The sequence below is a fragment of the Etheostoma cragini genome, chromosome 12 (genome assembly GCF_013103735.1).
Source record: "Etheostoma cragini isolate CJK2018 chromosome 12, CSU_Ecrag_1.0, whole genome shotgun sequence".
In the NCBI taxonomy this organism is placed as follows: Eukaryota; Metazoa; Chordata; class Actinopteri; order Perciformes; family Percidae; genus Etheostoma; species Etheostoma cragini.
The window spans coordinates 16343385-16362318 of NC_048418.1; the positions used below are offsets into that span (position 1 = coordinate 16343385).

An 18934-nucleotide genomic window follows, 5' to 3' on the forward strand; every position below is an offset into this window, starting at 1 on the left:
AATTCATATAAGAAAGAACGACAAATTAAGTTGCAAAAAAAAAAAAAACAGGCCAAAAAACATCGGAAACGGGGCAAAAAGGTCGGAAAAACACTGAAGAAAAATGTCTTGGGCCACAGTCTATTGTCATTCTAAATGGACATGCGCGCTGGATCAATCTGCGAGGGGCCGAACTTGAGTTTGACACATGTGGACTAAATGATTTTGACAATTTATTATTGTGGTTGTGTTTATACCTGTATTGTGATATGTCTTGCTGGTCTCTGTCTGCAACATGTCTGCTTTCCTGGACTTTGTGAGGAAACAGGAGCACCTGAAGGAAACTGACAGAGACACAGGGAGACACATGCACAAAGACGGCAAGGCAGCACTTTTTCATTAGGCACTGCATGTTTCTGTTATGTATGGTTTATGTAACAGCTGAAATACACACACACACACACACACACACACACACACACACACACACACACAAACACACACACACACACACACACACACACACACACACACACACACACACACAACAATAACAAAAAACTTTTTTCATTAAATATGTATTTAGTTTATATAAATGGAAATACTGTATGTTTTTATTTGTTTATAGAATGGGGAAATTAGATCTAATCACAAGTGATAACTTAAGACGCATGTTGAGACGGACTCATTCTAACGCTGATACATTAGTGTGAAATTTGCATTTCTCTCACTCTGTAATGAAGTAACTGGATGGAAAGAAAATCTCAAACCTGAACAAATGTAAATTGTATAGGTGGGGCGGTCAATTAAGTCAAATTAAGGAACATACTGCATTATAAATAGGCAATAGTTTTTGCTCTTTTATTATTTAAAAATACTGTGATTATTAACCGTTGAAACAAACAACAAATAAGCCAATCAAAATGGTTGTTGTCTTGATTGGTATCCAGCCGGCAGATGGAACAGAATGTGTAATGTGATCTATACTTGAACAAAAAAAACAAGTTTCTAGATAAGAAGCAGACCAGCCCCAGATGGCAGAAGGACCTAGCCAGTCTTGACTGGTACTTGTTGCCTTGTGTTCTGTCAGGCTGAGCCAATGCAAAGAGAAAATATGAGAAGTGTGTAGCATGTATAGCCCCAAAACCAAGTAGGATGCACATTTAGACTCCCATACCTCAGTCACACACATTCATGTGAAACAGACAGCTGGCTATATAGATATGCATGTATAGAAAGATGTATGGAAACATAACTGTATAGACAGATGTAAAGCTATACATATGAAGGATTGCCTTCTTATACATATGTACTGCTACTAAAGTAAGGGGATATATTCAGTGCCTCATTCTGATGTTTTACAGACACACCATCAGACTGAAGTGAACCATTATGTAACAAACAGCACAAAATCAAAACAAACGGAAAATCTTGCACATTATCAGTACTTTGAAACATGACCTTTGGATGGAATCATTTTATCGACAAGCAAAGCTTGAATTAAAATAGTCTTTCAGCATTTCAAAAGAATTCCATCAATTTAACATGAAATAGAAATGTTTTGAGTGCCACTGGAGACAAGCATCATGTCATATCAGACAGTCCCCCCCTTACGCAGTCAGTGACGCAGCCATCGTAAATATGTCACCCATGTAAGATTATTAATATCCCTGATGGCTCAAAAACATGAGACATCACCATGAAATGTAAATGTTTCCCTTGTTGGATCAAAGTAAAAGTGTGTCAGTGACGCAAATCAGCTCAGCAGGCCTCTATAAAAAAAGAAGGGCATCCCCGGAACGAGGGGGTGGAGTGGAACAGCTACCATCTATGATCATCAGTTATAACTGCTAGTATTACTCAAACAGCATGCTGAAAACATTAAACAGTGAGTCAAGTAGGATCCTCTTGCAAGTTGGTTGCAGTGAATACTGACAATCATGTGGTTAAATAAAAACAAAACTGATTGTGAATGTGTAAACGTCTGGAAAACAATGTTACACATTGAGGCCAGCAAGGTTGGTGTCTCTTCACCTCAAGCTCTAAAATTAATGCTCTGTAGCTGAGCACGTGGAGGGTAATGAACCCGGGAGTCACGAGGTAAAAAAATATTTATGTGGTAATCTAACCGTTAAGCAATTTGTATAAAGAGATTAAAGCCGTGCAATTTGGTATTTGATTGTCAAAAAAAGCACAGATTAAATAGAAAGCACTTAGAACAGGCAAATGTACAAAGCAGTCGGTCTTCATATTGACCTTTTGGCCCGGGGGCCACTATTGTGCCATACTATATCTAAAGTCTTCACAAAATAACTAGGTTTTTTTCAAATTTAATTGAAATCTATTATTTTTAAAACGTCCCAAACATTTTTACTCATTTACATTACTTACATATTTTTGAAAAATTTAAATCTTCTCTTTCATCCAAAAGACCAGACAACTATGAGTAGGTATTTCTGAAATGTGACACCCTGGGGCTTATTGTACTTTAACGTAGTCACAAGCAAAGGCCCGTTGTTTCCCCAGGCAGAATACCACAAAACTGGCATAAAAATTCACATACAGTACCTAAAGTCTATTTTGGGCTTTAATCTATCACTAGTCAATAAATAACCTGATACATGGAGGTTGTGCATGCAGTAGGAGGTAGAAGTGTACTCCCACAGAATAAACAAAGTCAGCAGTCTTCCTCCCACTCGCACATGAAGTGGTGCTCTTTTCACAGTAACAGCAGAGAAAAAGCATGTATCATAATTTTTCTATCAAGATAAAAGAAGCACAATGATGGCACATCATGCCTATGTGACTCAAACACATCTCTCCCACTGAAAACATCATATATATGGAACATATGTACGACAGGTCGCTTGTGACTGTAAAATCAGAGCAGAAAGCTTTTAATTTGAAAAAAAAACGGCAAAAGCTAACTAATCAAACAGGGAGACGAGAAGAAGGTTTTGTAAAGATATTTTAGAAGAGAAAATGTCCAAGATCTTTTGACCCCTGTTGCACTACAACAGCAGTTTTAAATATGTCACACACAAACGTTATTCTCTCCGTTTAGTTTCAATAATAGTCAATTTTTTACGGCGGGTCACCATACCGGTAGTGTCAGTGTACAGCACATTAATCTGGGCAGTGTTATCCGATAGTCAGTGATTTTGTATGGTGGATTTATTTGAACAGTGAGAGACAGAATAACAACAAGAATATCAAGAAAAACGCATGTCAAAACTTTCATAAATTGATGTGCATTATAATGAAAGAAATAAGTATTTGACCCCCTCTCCATCAGAAAGATATCTGGCTCCCAGGTGTCTTTTATACGGGTAACAAGCTGTGATTAGGAGCACACTCTTGAAGGGATTGCTCCTAATCTCAGTTTGTATAAAAGACACCTGTCCACAGAAGCAATCAATCAATCATATTCCAAACTCTCCACCATGGCCAAGACCAAAGAGCTCTCCAAGGATGTCTGGGACAAGATTGTAGACCTACACAAATCTGGACTGGGCCTCAAGACCATTGCCAAGCAGCTTGGTGAGAAGGTGACAACATTTGGTGCTATTATTAGCAAATCGAAGAAACACAAAAGAACTGTCAGTCTCCCTCGGCCTGGGGCTTCATGCAAGAGCTCACTTTGTGGAGTTGCGATGATCATGAGAACAGTGCGGGATCAGCACAGAAATACAACGGGAGGATCTGGTCAATGATCTCAAGGCAGTTAGGACCAAAGTCTCCAAGAAAACAATTGGCAACACATTACCCCATAAAGGACTAAATTCCTGCAGCGCCCGGAAGGCCCCCTGCTCAAGAAAGCACATATATATGCCCGTCTGAAGTTTGCCAATAAACATCAGAAGGATTCAGAAGACAACTGGGTGAAAGTGTTGTGGTCAGATTAGACCAAAATGGAACATTTTGGCATCAACTTAACTCGCCGTGTTTGGAGGAGGAGGAATGCTGCCTATGACCCCCACCGTCAAACATGGAGGTGGAAACATTATGCCTTGGCGGTGTTTTTCTGCTAAGTGGACAGGACAACTTAACTGCATCAAAGGGACGATGGACGGGGACATGTACCATCAAATCTTCGGTGAGAACCTCCTTCCCTCAGCCAGGGCATTGAAAATGGGTCGTGGATGGGTATTCCAGCATGACAATGACCCAAAACACACGGCCAAGGCCACAAAGGAGTGACTTAAAGAAGAAGCACATTAAGGTCCTGGAGCCTAGGCAGTCTCCAGACCTTAATCCTTTAGAAAATCTGTGGAGGGAGCTGAAGGTTCGAGTTGCCAAACATCAGCCTCAAAATCATTGTGACTTGGAGAAGATCTGCAAAGAGTAGGACAAAATCCCTCCTGAGATGTGTGCAAACCTGGGGGCCAACTACAAGAAACGTCTGACCTTTGTGAATGCCAACAAGGGTTTTGCCACCAAGTACTAAGTCCTGTTTTGCAGAGGGGTCAAATACTTATTTCCTTCATTAAAATGCTAATCCATTTATAACACTTCTGACATGCGTTTTTCTGGATTTTTTTGTTATTCTGTCTCTCAATGTTCAAATAAATTTAACATTAAAATTATAGACTGATCATTTCTTTGTCAGTGGGCAAATGTACAAAATCTGCAGGGGATCAAACACTTTTTTCTCTCCCTGTATAATATTTAAAAGGCAAGTAAAAACATATTTTTTTCTATTTCTTTTGGTAGGTAGATGCTTTACGTTAAATGGTGTCAGCCTGAAAACCAAAAAAGAACTATGAAAATATTTCTCTATCTACTCCTACTCTTGGATTAAAAACAATATATATTTGTGTTCATGACCAATCCTAAAGGGCATCACAGGTTTCTCTATTCCCATATCCCACAACAAAAGTGACCTAACATAAGTTAAACTACCACTATGCCAGGATGAAAAACTAATTCTTTATATGCCATGCCTAGTCATTGTCTATTTAATATAGTCCACCAGAGCAGCTGATGCATGCCAATACAGTTACCTTCTGTTTAAAAAATGTTAGTCACATTGTCTATATTATTGAAGATTAAGCACTTGCAGTAGTGCCCACTTGACAGTGTGGGCACTACCGCAAGTGCATCCCACATTTAACAAAAAATAACTGACAATATTGTTTTGTATTACTCAACACGAGTGCCAGCCTAATAAAAGTCCATAGACAGCTATTTAAGCTTTTCACATAACAGCAACTCTCCATCCCACAGCCATTCAATTGAAACTACGGCTGTGAAGATGCATGCCGTCTCACTTTATGGCACTTTGAGCCCAGACTGCCTCAATCTGTGAACACACTACCTCCCACATGCAGTTTGTCAGTGACATGTAGGCGGGTATCATTACACCATATGAAAAGTCATGAATTCTGCCACAATTGTGACGTATCCCACAGATGGCCTTGTCTCTTCGTCAGAAGAAACGTTGCTGTTGCGACTGAACTGCCAACAATCAATTGCATTAGCCAGATTATTTTTCATGCCAAACTAAACCAGGTGACATCTAATACTTTAAACTGAAGAAAGTGGAAGTATGAAGCCTGGCATTAGGCTTACTTCTGACTAATATTTTCGTCAGAAGAGAGATATTTCAATTGGGCAAACCTTCTCCAAACCCATTTTAAGTCTTACTATCTTAAAAATGGAGCAGTAGTTTTCAGCATCAACACTATGACAAACATAAGGAGACGTTTTATCGACACGGTTTCATTTAAGGGATTGTTCCAGTGCCGCCACAAGTTCGGTCGGATTTCTTTCCAAATGTCACGTACCTTACGCTTTCTTTGTGTTGGCATTCTTAACTCTGGTTCCCTCACAAATAGATAAATTCGGGAAACATCCGCCGAGCTAGAACCGACAATCAAATTATATATATATATATATATATTTTTTTTTAATATATTACATTTATTTTAATCTTTTTTAAAGTAAAATTCCCATCACACACTCCACAGCCATTTTATTTCTAGAGCTAGCCTCACTACGCGCACATGTTCCACCAAAACAAGTTGTTTCCCGAGTCTATTTTGCAGCGCCACCGAAGAGGATTGTGATTGGTTTAAAGAAATGTCAATAAACCAGGTTTTCTCTCATGCAGGAATGCTGTGTGAACTAGCCCGAACTTCCTCCATAGTGCTGTGGAGGTAGGGAGTGTTAAACCAACCACCTGTTGTATGGGAAAGTATCGACTGGCTAAATCGAATGGTGATGAGAGAAGCTTTAAATTAAGATAGTTTGTCATGATGCCATCATGGTTGGTTTGGTCAAATGCCCAACCAAGGTATCCCAATAGATCAAACATCTTCATAATACAAGGCATTTTTCTATACATGCCTTGTATTGTTTCTTTAGAATAGAATAGAATGCCTTTATTGTCATTGTACACAAGTACACAATACCTGTGCAATGAGATTGAAGCAATCCCTTTACGGTGTTGACACAAAATATAAGATAAGAATATAAAATATCCAAAATAGTAAAAGTCAAAAATTTAAAATGTAGGTAGTGCAAAGAAGAAGAAAAAGAGGGGGGCCTGGTGCATATGTATATAAAGTACAGATTGTGTGCTGCATGATCCAAAGGTCAGCAGTTCAGAGCAGGATTTTATTATTTCACCAAATCAGAGCGATGTTTTGATACTTTTTTTTTTTCACAGGGATTTCATTTGTTACTCATTTTGGGATTCTGAACAGCTTCTCAAAAGGCTACATTTCCTGCATGAATCCATTTCACTTACGGTTGAAAGATCCTGGGAGGCAAATGACAGGATGTAAATGCCCCGTTTTTGAATAATTCTTCCTATTGATCAGTGGACGCTTTATAAACATGCAGGTTAGAATTCTGTCCACTTCTAGAGCCTGACAGGATCCCACTCCCAACATGGTAGTCGGAAATTAGTCAGCAAGCTACTAGCACCACTTCACACCTCAAACAGCACTTGTTTTACGCCTCTTCCAATGATGATTGCACATGTATACCACGTCAATGCACTGTTGAATGAAATAGGTAAGATAAATTAATGTCATCCACCGTGTTAAAAGAAACGGTGGTTTTGTATGAAAACCTTTAATCACTTAGTCCTCAACAGTTTGATAAAAAGAGATGAATAGACGGTGTTATATAAATGTATTAAGCACCAGTCGTTTCCGCACTGTAAAACTGGCACTGAAGGGAAAATGAATGTCTTGGGCATCTGTGAATCGCCTTTTTAACTGAACTACTATCTCAGGTCGATGATGTACGCAAGGATGTTTTTCCACCTTTGTTCTCCAAAATCACTGAAAGTCGGTCTTACATTAAAGCTAATGCATTATCCATTTATACCAAACACTTTATATTGTCCATTTAATTTTAAATAGAAATACTTGATTTTGTTAAGGGACTTTGGATAATTTGGATACATCTACAGGTGCACTACTCATTCTTTGTGATTTCTAAATAAAGTTGTCTTTAAAAATGTGAAGATGACAGAATGGATACTGTCAATTATACCATAAATGCCCATGTTTCCTGCTCAACTGTTAACATGGTATCCGTTTATAGTACTGGAGCCCCATCTGTGAAATCACTCCCTCCCACACGCAGGTTGTCAGTGATGTCTAGGCGGGTGTCAATACTCCAATGTGCAAACTGATGGAATTTCCTCTAACAAAACGTGACATACGCCACAGATGGCGTCAGCTTTCCATCACCAGGGCCAGCCTTCCCATCGCCCAGCACACACTTCCTATGCCAAATTATAAACTGCGTCAAGCTTTCATTGAATTATAACTAATAATGCAACAGCCCAAAAGAGAGGTTGCTTCATTTGTCGAATGACAAAGCACATTATTTGGATAACATAACTGCATGTAAACATGTGTTCTCCTCTAAAGAACTCAAAAGGTGGAAATATTAGGGATGTAAATCAAGATATGCCCTTCATGGTAATGGTAAATTACCCATTTGGATAGTGCATGTAGGTCCACACCACTTACTGGCCTACTCCCAATATCCTCTAAACTCCTTAAGTGTAGGGCCATTGTGAATTTTCTTATTCATTTGTGTGCTCAGTCAAAATGTCCATGGGCTCAAAACTATTTATGCAAAATTGGAAAGCAGTATGTGTATAAAAGGTATAGTAAGTGATGGGCAGGAGTTATAAGTATCTCATTACCATATCTATCTCCACAGGGAGTGAACATTCAAGGATAGGAGAAAAACATCCTGTAGTTTACTGGCCATTTTATTTTTTCAAAGGAATCAATCTTGTTGGGCGGCGCTAGACGCCAGATGGCAAAATAACCTCAGGAAGGAACCTTTTTTTTAGTGGAACAAGTTCAAAAGTTGTTTTAGTTGTGCAACAGATTGGACAGATAGTCTAGCTAGCGGTTTGGATTCACCCTGGAGAGATCTGAGCAGCAGTTAACCATAGTCCTCAAATCGAGCAGAGTTGAGATTGCCAACACAAAGGAAGTGGAAGGTGAGGAATATCTGGCTGAAAATAAGGGACATCTGGAGGAACCTTTGGCGGCACTAGAACAATCCCATAAATGAAACGTGGTTGCGATATATTTTGCTCTTTTGGGGAGGTACCAAAAAGCAGCCACACATACTTAATAAAATTGTTTTAAATAGCTTTGTGCCATTTATGACACTCAAACACACCTATGAAACGATGAGTTCTCGCCATCTTGCAAACAGGTAAATTCTAAGAATGAAATATCGTTCAGTCCAGTATAGGAGCCAGTCAGCAACACGTCAACCAGTACGGGTCTGTGCTGAGTCAGATTGTGAGACTGCTAGTTACAGGTTGGCCTACATGTGCTCAAAGTACAGATGCATATTAATAACTGCCATTAGCACTATTACAATGGTACACAAACAGCCTTGTGGCAGACTTGGTACAGCAACTCAGCAGCCATGATACTGGGTATATATTGCCCTCTGCAGGTACACAACAGCCAAGACTCTCAATGGTGTACACTAGCAGCAGGTCTCTTTTCTAAATTCAAAAAGGAAATACAACAATTGATTTATTTCATTTTTCTATAACATGTACAAAACGTTAAAGTTGACATTGTTCAAAAGCATGTGGTTAACAGTATTTTAACAAATGCATGGACCAGAGCATGGGTCTTCTATACTTCTGATTTTAACTACAACCTATCACCCCACAAAATGTAGAACTTGTACATTTCTATGCCACTATAGCATTTCTAGAAGTCAACTTAAGGTCATCAAATCCATTTTTCCCAAGTGTCTTAATAATAAAAGGGAAAACAAGTGACTCGGTATAAAATGGGTTTGTGGTTTTGTCAGTGTCAGGTCTGATATTGTAGTTGACAGCTTACGTATCAGGTGGATCAAATGGTGGCGAGAGGCACAATCCCACGGACAAACAATATCAGATCAAGGATTTTGATGGAACAAGAGATGATAGTGAAATTTTAGAGGTCAGTAGTGCGCACGGGAGTGAAACCGTGAATGAGCAATGTTGGGCCCAGGTCACGACTCAACACGGCCACCTAGTGGAGGTCGGCATGGTAATGGCTTGTGTCTGCAGGTGGTCGGGTAAATACAGGAATCACACAGCAAGCTGAGGGGCACCGTGTCTATGAATCAGATTGTTGACAGCACAGACATACTCATCTGTCAGCTGAGCAACATTAATAAATGTTGGGATATCATCTTCCTTTTCAGCTTTCTCATTCTCTGGTCTGTCCCTCCTTTTTTCATTCTGTGCAGACTCTACCAGATTCCCTCTCTCTCTCTCGTTCGCCTTGTCTCTGCCAGTGCAGTAACACCACTGGGTCCCATGCCACCATCTGCACCCAAGCTGAAATCCTTAGCTCCTTTAGCATCATCCGGAGCTTCTTCTCCTCCTCTTCTTCTTTAAGACTACACCCAGCTTCCACACACAAGAAGAGGCGGAGTCTTGCTTGGCTCCAGGCACGGGACTCTTTATGCACGTCAGCCAACTGCAGCAGGAACAGTGAGCAAGTGTTGACGTAGCCGCAGCTGTTTGGTCAAAGCAGATTAAGAAGCCACACGTCAATGAATTGCCCGTTCGTGCTTCGGTAACCCCCAATCTTTCTTCGTGAGCACAACACCTTCTCCCGGTTGAACTGATTGAAGTAACAAGCCAGTGTCACATTCTTCCCCATTTTCCCAAGGGGGACCATTGCTCTCTGAGGTCTTTGGATAGAGTTTCTTTTTTCAAGCTCCATCCTGCACACAGAAGAATCTTACCTTGGAGATGGTCTTGAGGGGTCCAGGCATCATAGAAACCCAAGACCAGGGTGTTTGGTCTCATTCCATCTAGATGCAAACAGATGTTTCAAATCTGTGGTTTGGATAAGAACTGTAACATTTCTAAAACATTATCATAGTGCAATGATGAAAAACCAACATCATTATACAGCAGCAATGTAAACTTGGCTACCAAAGCCTGTGACGAAAAAGCAGGAACTCTGTGTCGGACAGAGTCTGCCGGGGTAAGGTTGACAAATGTCTTGATGTTTAGATGGTCCACTAGAGACAGACATGAGTCATAATGACTCTGCAGAGGATCAGAGGGCAACCCATTTGCCGAATCACACACAAACAAAGACACACATAATGTGAAATCTGTGAGAAACACAACCGTCTCATTCCTTCAATGGCATGTGTTAGTTTGATGCCAGTTACTAACATAAACCATGTAAAACAACGGAATGAGTATCTAAATTTAAAAACAAAGACAATGCAAAAATAAATAAATGAGAACGACCTTTTCAACCAGGATAGGGCAAATAAATTCCAAAACAGAAAGCTTGCCAATATCCCGTGCAGTACCTAAAGTTTGGGGCAGAAGCCCATTCAAGAGCCAAACAGGCCAGGTTCACAGCAGCATAGGCCAACAAGAAGCAGATAGTCACAGTGCACCAATGGTGTTCAATTTACCAGCAAACAGCACCACCTACTGGGAAGAATAAAGAAAATTAATTTGGCTTGCATTATAATTCATATGGTTTCAATATTTTTGTATCTCTTGCTGCTTAGCTATCATTCAGGTTGCAGCCACAAGTTTTAACATTGTAAGACTGAGCATTAAAATGTGTAATAATTCTAGCAATACAAGTGTGCAAGCATGACACATTACTGTTACTGAAAGAATATACAAACCTAACTCGCCATATCTATCTACATGAGTAGCTTCAGACCTCTGGATGTCCCTTGACCCAACTATGACCACACTAATAAATAGCTTAACTGGTTTAAATTACCGCTATACTAATTATGCCAATGACTTTGTAAGAATAACGTAACAAACCTTGCTATATAGTTAATATGCTGACGCTAAGTGGCATGGTTGGGAAATGAGGAATTCACTTACTAGTGTAACATGACAGTATCCTGCTCTGCCTCCCTGGCAAAACCTTTTAATGCTCTTTAACTGACTAAATGTTCAGCCAATCAGAAGCTGAGCACAAAATGTTTTGCATCTTGGGAGTGGTCCGTAAAAGACCAGTCGATCCAAATCTTACAGTTATCCATTAGATGCTAATTTATCTTCCTCAATTGTAGCTCTACCCTTAAGTTTACATTCCCCTCGGGATTACCACTGCATTTTTTTACCAACACATTAGCAACAATAAACAAGCGGTGGCAAAATACAGTGTACTGTCAATGTTGATGTCATTCCAGCGTTTGTGGACTTCCAGCTTTGTCTACTTCATCTTTCTCATTACAATTACTTTGACACATTAAAAGCAGAGAGCAAAATGTAAACCACACTTAAAGACAAACAATTATGGTGTAAATTAGTTTTTTTTTTATCATCTTCTGTTGTTTAACTTCAGCTATTAATAATGGTTTATTAGTAGCCGTCAATGTGTAAGGGAAAAAAACAACAAAAAAAGTTAACATGTAATTTCACAGTTCAAGTTTGTAAACTAGTACAATAAGCTAACATGAAAAAAGAGCAATGTGGACAGTAAGGGGTTAAGGCTAAGAGAAGTGAGCTTTAGAAGAGCTCAAGCAGAGCCACTCCAAACTATTTGAACAAAGGAAAACTGTCAACGCTCCTTGCATACAGTGTTTTAGCCTACCTGTACAAGCAACCAGGAGACAAGCACAGCAGCCCAGGGGTTCCCACTCTGAGACGTTTTACTCGCTAGAGTCAAAACACCACCTGTAGAGATGTAAAACATTAACAAAAGCCACTTATTCATTGCCAGTGTTGGGCAAGTTATTTCCAAAATGTAATCCATACATACTAGTTACTGTCAATTAGGCTTAATTTGTTCTATTATAATATTACTGTCTCTGAATTGTTTTATGCTAATTCTGTGTTACTTTTGAGCTATTTTACCAAAAGAACAGTGGAAGCAGGCTATGACTTGGCAGGTAGCTTGTGAACTTCACCATGGGATCAACAGTCTCATCTTTATTGACTTTAACACATTTATTAATATTATTTTAAATTATTAATCTGAATCTGCAAAGTAAGCTTTAAAAATAAATGCTGACATAAAACAATAGCCTACTTGACTCTAGAAGTAGCCTATAAAAGTAGGAGAAAATTTATTTTCCACCTTGGATAAAATATAATGCTAATATTTACATGTAGGAAGCCTAAACATTAATTCCCAACATGTTTTATAACAGTAAGCTACTCGGACACACGGCTGTCTACTCTAACGTACCTGATGTGGTCCGTGCCGTCTCTGGTACCGGCTCTGACACCGGGAACAGTGACGGAACAGCACCTCACTTTAACGCAGCGCAAAAACTCAGAAAAAAAAAAGGTCCATCTCACAAATGTATCCTTCTCTGCATTCATTTCAACCACCGGATTCCAGCAACAGGAAATAACACTAACGACTTTTTCCCGTGCTGAAATGTTTCGCGGTGTGGGTCAATTAAAAGAAAAAGAAAAGAAAAACACCACTAAGTGTTGGGTTAAAATGCGATGTAACTCGCGTTACTGAGATTACAGGCATTATATTACTAAAATGTTATTAGTAATGAGTTGTATTACTGTGTTACAGTAAAAAGGAATACATTACTGTAATTCTGGTACTTTTGCACCGGGTTAATCCCAACACTAGACATTGCTCATGGTCATAAATCAGATAAACAACTGAGTCATCCTGCTGTCCTGAAGCCAATGTGGATTTTTCCTAAGAAAAACACAGAAAGCCATCTGCTCAATCTGATCAAGCTCCTTTCCAAATTAACATGCCTCCACTTTAATAATAATTAAATTACAAGTGTCAATTTCTCACATTTGATATGGGAGGCCTCTTTCAACAGATGGCTGATTATTGACATGTTGACTCAGCTTTATAGAAGACCAGCTAGAGTTGGATATGCTTTCATATACTCTGGATCAACTATTTAGCCCTGATCATAACCCAAACAAGCTAGATTAGTACTTTAATCCGTCTCTGCCATATCATTTAAAACCCCGTTCCACCAATAAAACAATAGTTTGGCATGTCATTTTCAACAGTCAAAACAAATTGCAAACATTGGGCAGCAGGACACATGTTGAAAAATCTCACCTAACAAGTTGTCTTTGGAAAGGGCATACAGGACTCTGGAGGCTCCTATCAGGTTACTCATGCCAGCAGACAAGGTGGAGGCGTAAACCCCAATTGTCCCCAGGGGCGTCCATATATTGATATCTCCAAGGAAACTGTAGTCTTTTTGGAGAAGGTGACTAAGGATAATGGCTAAAATTCCAAATATAATATGAGTCAAAACATAATTACATAGACTAGATTAAATGTGTATACAAACAAAACAAATCCAAGTAAAATCTCAAACTACAGTTTATATATACATTCCATCTCTGGAAAAGAGCAAAAAATATGCAAAAGCATTGGAATGCAAAAGCTTAATTTGAAAAAAAAAAATTTAATCTTAAAATGCGCAGCAGTATTTTGGAGATTTATCTATAGATTGAATAAAAACTAATATTAAACTAAAACTAAAACTAAAAATAATTTCTGTCAGGGTCTTTTGTACAATGACTACTTTGTTTGACTGTGTGTGTTGGTGCGTTTGTCATACCGGTCACAAGATAACGCAAGATAAGCAGACTGTAGGTGATGAAAGTTGTCAGAACAGCTGCAAGCATCCTTCTTGGGATGGAATAGCTGGGTTTTTCAGGTCGCCTGGAAAACACATGACAAAAGTTGCCTCTTAAACAAAACCAAAATGATGACACATCTTATTAAAAATCTGTCCAAGTTTCCCAAAGGTGTACATGTGTTGTGTCTTAAAGACCAGGGGTGGGATCTACCAAGGTCTGCATTTTAAGACCTGCAATAATTGGTTGGTAGAAGGCTCCTCTGCAAATCTTGCTGCCAGATGTAGCTTCCCCCCCAACCCCACCCAAGTGTGAATTATACAATTGTCTCATTTGTATCCCTCAGTATTGCATTATCCATGCACAATATCAGGCATAATCCTGATGGCCATTACTAGGTTTTTCTCTCAGGTAAATACTTTATCAGCAGCCTGGATGTGCATTTAGTCAGAGGACACTAGCCTTTGAAGGATCCTCCATGAAAGGCTTCCTGTTTTGGTATGGTTTCCTTCCTTCACGTAGCTAGGAAAAACGAGCACCCTCGGTTTGCCCTTTACGAATTTGATTGAAGTTATTTTAACACAATCTTATCTGACACGTTGGAGCCTGCCATCATGCCAGTGCAGCCACAGTACATCACACCAAACACCGTGGCAAAATTCATCATAGCGCCAGTTGTGTAGTCCACTGTGTAATTGGCAAGGAGGTACAGGAGAATTGTAAGATCATTCATACATAATATTTTTTTGTATCTTCTGCTTTAAAGGGCTTATATTATGCTTTTCCCCCTTTCCTTTATTGTGTCGTATATCTTCATTGTCCATGTAATAGGTTTACAAATGGAAAAAAAACAAAGTCCACCCCCAAGGAACTTACCATCTCCAACAGAAACAAGGTTCACCAACTGCTCCAAACAACTCTATTGTAGTCCAGCCTTTACTTCCGTGACAAATGCGCTTCATTCCGCGTAACATTGTAACACGTTATCATGCATACCTAGCTGCTAGCGTGGCACATCCTCACACTCTGCTTCTGACTGGCTAGCAGTCCTTACCTAGGTACTGCATCACTCGATAGCTAAAACGGAGAACTCAACACACTGAAAAGAAGAGCTGCAGTAATGTGCAGTACGACAAAAATATGGTGCTTTTGAAAATGAAACCATGTAAACCAATTTTTGTACAACCTCTAAATACAATTATAAACCTGAAACTGAGCAAAATTAGGTCTTTAAGTAATCAGAGACCTTAATGAACAAATCAGAGCTATAATTATAAAGGCTATTGTTGACACACGCAGCAAGATATCATTCCAGAATAAAACAAATGCACTCTCTGGTTAAAACACTGTTATTTTTCACAGTCTTAGAACAATCATTTTGCTTCTGCTGCCAATTATTATGAAACAATTATTTACCAAAGGCCTGTTCCACACATTTGGTGCATGCTCACAAGACACAGTAATGTTATCCAATCAGCCTTTAACCAACAGACGGTGTTGTGTGCAGATGAAGCCTTTAGAACTATAAAATGTTGTGATGCTTCAAGAAGCTTCATCTAGCCAATACTATTAAATATTGTTTAAATAGGTTTAAGATTATGAAAGCTAATAAAATGCCCAACCACCACATCTGATAAAATCTTCAACACTTACACAATAGTTTTTCCTCCAAGGTATGGAACTGAAGGCCAGTATAACTGGCAGTGCTCAGCTTGGTGCTGTTTAGACCAGAACTCCCTGGCAGAATCACCACAATGGGCCCCACAATGAAAAACTGATGAAGATAGAAGCCAAAACTGTCGCGACTATGACGACGATAATGATGTAGGCTTTTGCATAAATGTGGGCTCCAACCTGTAATGACAACACAGTTAAATATAGGAACTACAGACTCATGTTAGATATCTATCTATCTATATCTCCATCAGTACCACTGTCAAGTCCAATTTTCTCTTGACTGTCAATTTGGCCCAAAGCGAGGCATCTTGAAAAACAGTACAAGATACAGCAGAGACCACCAGTATCCTGAGGGTGACACCTGATGGAGACCTGCAGTATCCTCTGAAGGACAGTGAACAGGGTTGAATGATATATCATTACACTCACAAGCATAGACGTCCCACCTTGTAATAATAATAATAATAATAATAAATTCTTCATTTGCCAAGTACATTTTAAACATACAAGGAATGTATCCTCTCCATTTTACTTTAGCTAATTAGGAACAGTGGACAGCCATAGTCCAGCATCCAGGGACCACCTCAAGTTGCAATTAGAGCCCGACCAATAAAGGATTTTTTAGGCCAATATTGATACAAATATTTGTCGATTTCAAAATTTGATATTGAGATGTAACGGCGTATATGTACAGTATTTACAAAAAAAAATACATGTGTCACAAAGAAAACCGATTTAGTTATTTGTAGTTATTAGTGAGTCCTCACTAACATAAAATGATAATGCAGTTTAAAAATAAATTGTTTTTTTGTCATAACAGAACATCAACTATATATTAAGGTTCTGATAAATAAAATGTATAAAAATATAAACTTAAGATATGAAACTTAGTTCTTTGAACAAAAACACAACAACAAAAGAAAATTGAAGAGGGTTGCCATCGGGGATGTCTTTAGAGTGCCTTCTGGTGGACAAACTATGCAACGGCAACACTCAAAACATGGTTAAAGGGTGTTTTGTCCGTCTTTAGTTTAATTTTCAAATAATAAATGTATGGGCCGTTATGAAATGCCAATCAATAGTTTGGTACATGCCTAATATCGGCCGGCCAATACGTTGGTCTGAATATAGTTGTGATGCAATTACCTACGTCAAGGGCAACAGCAGGAGTTCCTAGCATGATTGTTATTATGGTGGGGGGGGAAAACCAGTAAAACCAGTGTGCAGTGCCTGTTTTTCTGTGACGCAGCAGTGCTTGCCACTGAGGCATGGTGCAGCCATCTCCTAATGTTCCTTACCTTCAAGGATGCCAAAGGTAGACATGATAGCCTCAACCAGACCCAAAACCTAGAGAGCCCTGCCACACAAATTGGCACAAAAAACCCCAATCCCAATGCAGCTGCCAAACTCTAGACCCAGGGCTCGGCTGATCACGTCTAGGGATCCAAGTTGAGGGATTTCTGACTCCATATTTGAACATGTACACTAGGACCGGACACAGTTTTTAGATTCAAGATTAGATTCAACTTTATTGTCATTACACATGTACAGGTACAATGCAACAAAATGCAGTTTTTAGAGAGCCTCCGGCCGCAGCTATTTAAAGCGCCGCCACACGCACTCTGAAAAGGATTTATGCAGATAGTAAGATAGAATACAAGACATAATAACATAATACACAAGACTACACACGGTTCATGTTGAATTTTTTGTGGTGACTCAGGAGAATGGGAAAAACAAACAAAAAGTATATCTCACCTTAATAAAGATTATTAAAGATCAACCACTGGTGAGATTTACAAAGAAAAGAACCCTGTGCCATTGGATACAGCAAATCATGAGGAGAAATGAACAGCAAGAAGATTTTTTCTCTTAATCCATTGGTCAGGCTTAATCACAAACACCCAAGTCAGGCTTTCTAGCTAGAGCGTAAGTGGTGTTCTAAAGCACTGTGTTGAAACTCTGATTAAATGCCAAGTTAAACCGCAGCCAAGGAGTTGTAGTAAGTTTGACCATTTGCTGTTACGCTTCTTCATTAACATGCTGGTAAACAGTGTAAATCAAGAAAACACAATAATATTCAGTCCGGGTTCTTAACTAAACATTGTCAACACAATAAGTCTGTCTAGGCAGTTAAGGATACAGTAGGCACCTCCAGCATCTAAAGCCCCATTGGTTGAGATAGCACAGAAAGAAAGCAGGTCATTGTGATGAACATGGCAAAGGACTGGTACAGCCAAGCTTGACCCACAACAAATCCTGCAAGAGGTAGTAGGAGGGAATCGACAGGATAATGTAGACAACAGAGCCGCAACTTCTCTAAGAGGCTCCGACAGCTTCGATGCCGCTTTTTAACATGTCATCTCTGGGTGGTAGATGAGACTTTGGACACCACACTACTGCACTAATGCAACCTGCACATTTGGTTTATTTACATGTAGCATACATTTTTTACATTTTAGCATATTATTTAAACTGTCGCACATTTTTGTTCCCCCATCCTGTACATATTCAAATATATTTGTCTTTTTACTTTATTCGTATTATTTTATGTATATTGTATGTATGTATATTTTTCCTAGTATTTCATTTATATTTATATTTTATGCTTTGTGACTGATTTTGCTGCTGTAACACAGGAATTTACCATTTGGGGATCAATAAACATCTATCTATCTATCTATCTATCTATCTATCTATCTATCTAGTCAAATATTCACCTAAGGCCTGTATCATCACTGTTTGCAAAGTAACATACAGGATCATTGTTTCACTGATTTATTCCATTACTAGGCCATTATGGACACAGCAGATGGTACAAATGCTTTGGTGCAAATGCACAGGCCGAGTCACAGATGGTTGAGATCATCTGTAATACTGCTCGCATTATTTGACACTCTTTGACCAACAGGTGGTTTTATGTTCACATAAAGCCTCGATAAAATAACGTTCACCATTTTGCCAACCAATGTGGTGGTGATGAGCTCCATCATCTCGCAATCATAGTTAGCATTGACTCGAAAAACCTGTTTCAAAATGAACCGGAAATGCCTTTTATCAGAATATGTGCGTTTTTGTTCTTGCTTAGTCTAAGGTGTTCTTTTTTAGGAAAGTTATTTTACCTTCTCAACTTTCCAATTTGCAAAAACAAAACGACGCTGCTACACACGAACAGTAAAGTTGGTATTACCACGCCAAGCACCA

At 39.0% G+C, this 18934-nt stretch overlaps 1 long non-coding RNA gene and 1 pseudogene across 1 annotated transcript; both read right to left on the reverse strand.

Annotated features, from left to right (window-relative positions):
• Positions 1 to 8993: 8993 nt before the first annotated feature.
• On the reverse strand, positions 8994 to 15858 carry LOC117954022 (annotated as a pseudogene).
• Positions 15859 to 16039: 181 nt separating this feature from the next.
• LOC117954760 lies at positions 16040 to 17963 on the reverse strand. Its single transcript, XR_004658889.1, has 3 exons — positions 17874 to 17963; positions 17029 to 17166; positions 16040 to 16114 (listed from the first exon to the last, which is right to left on the reverse strand). It is a non-coding gene; the product is annotated as an uncharacterized LOC117954760 (long non-coding RNA).
• Positions 17964 to 18934: the final 971 nt, after the last annotated feature.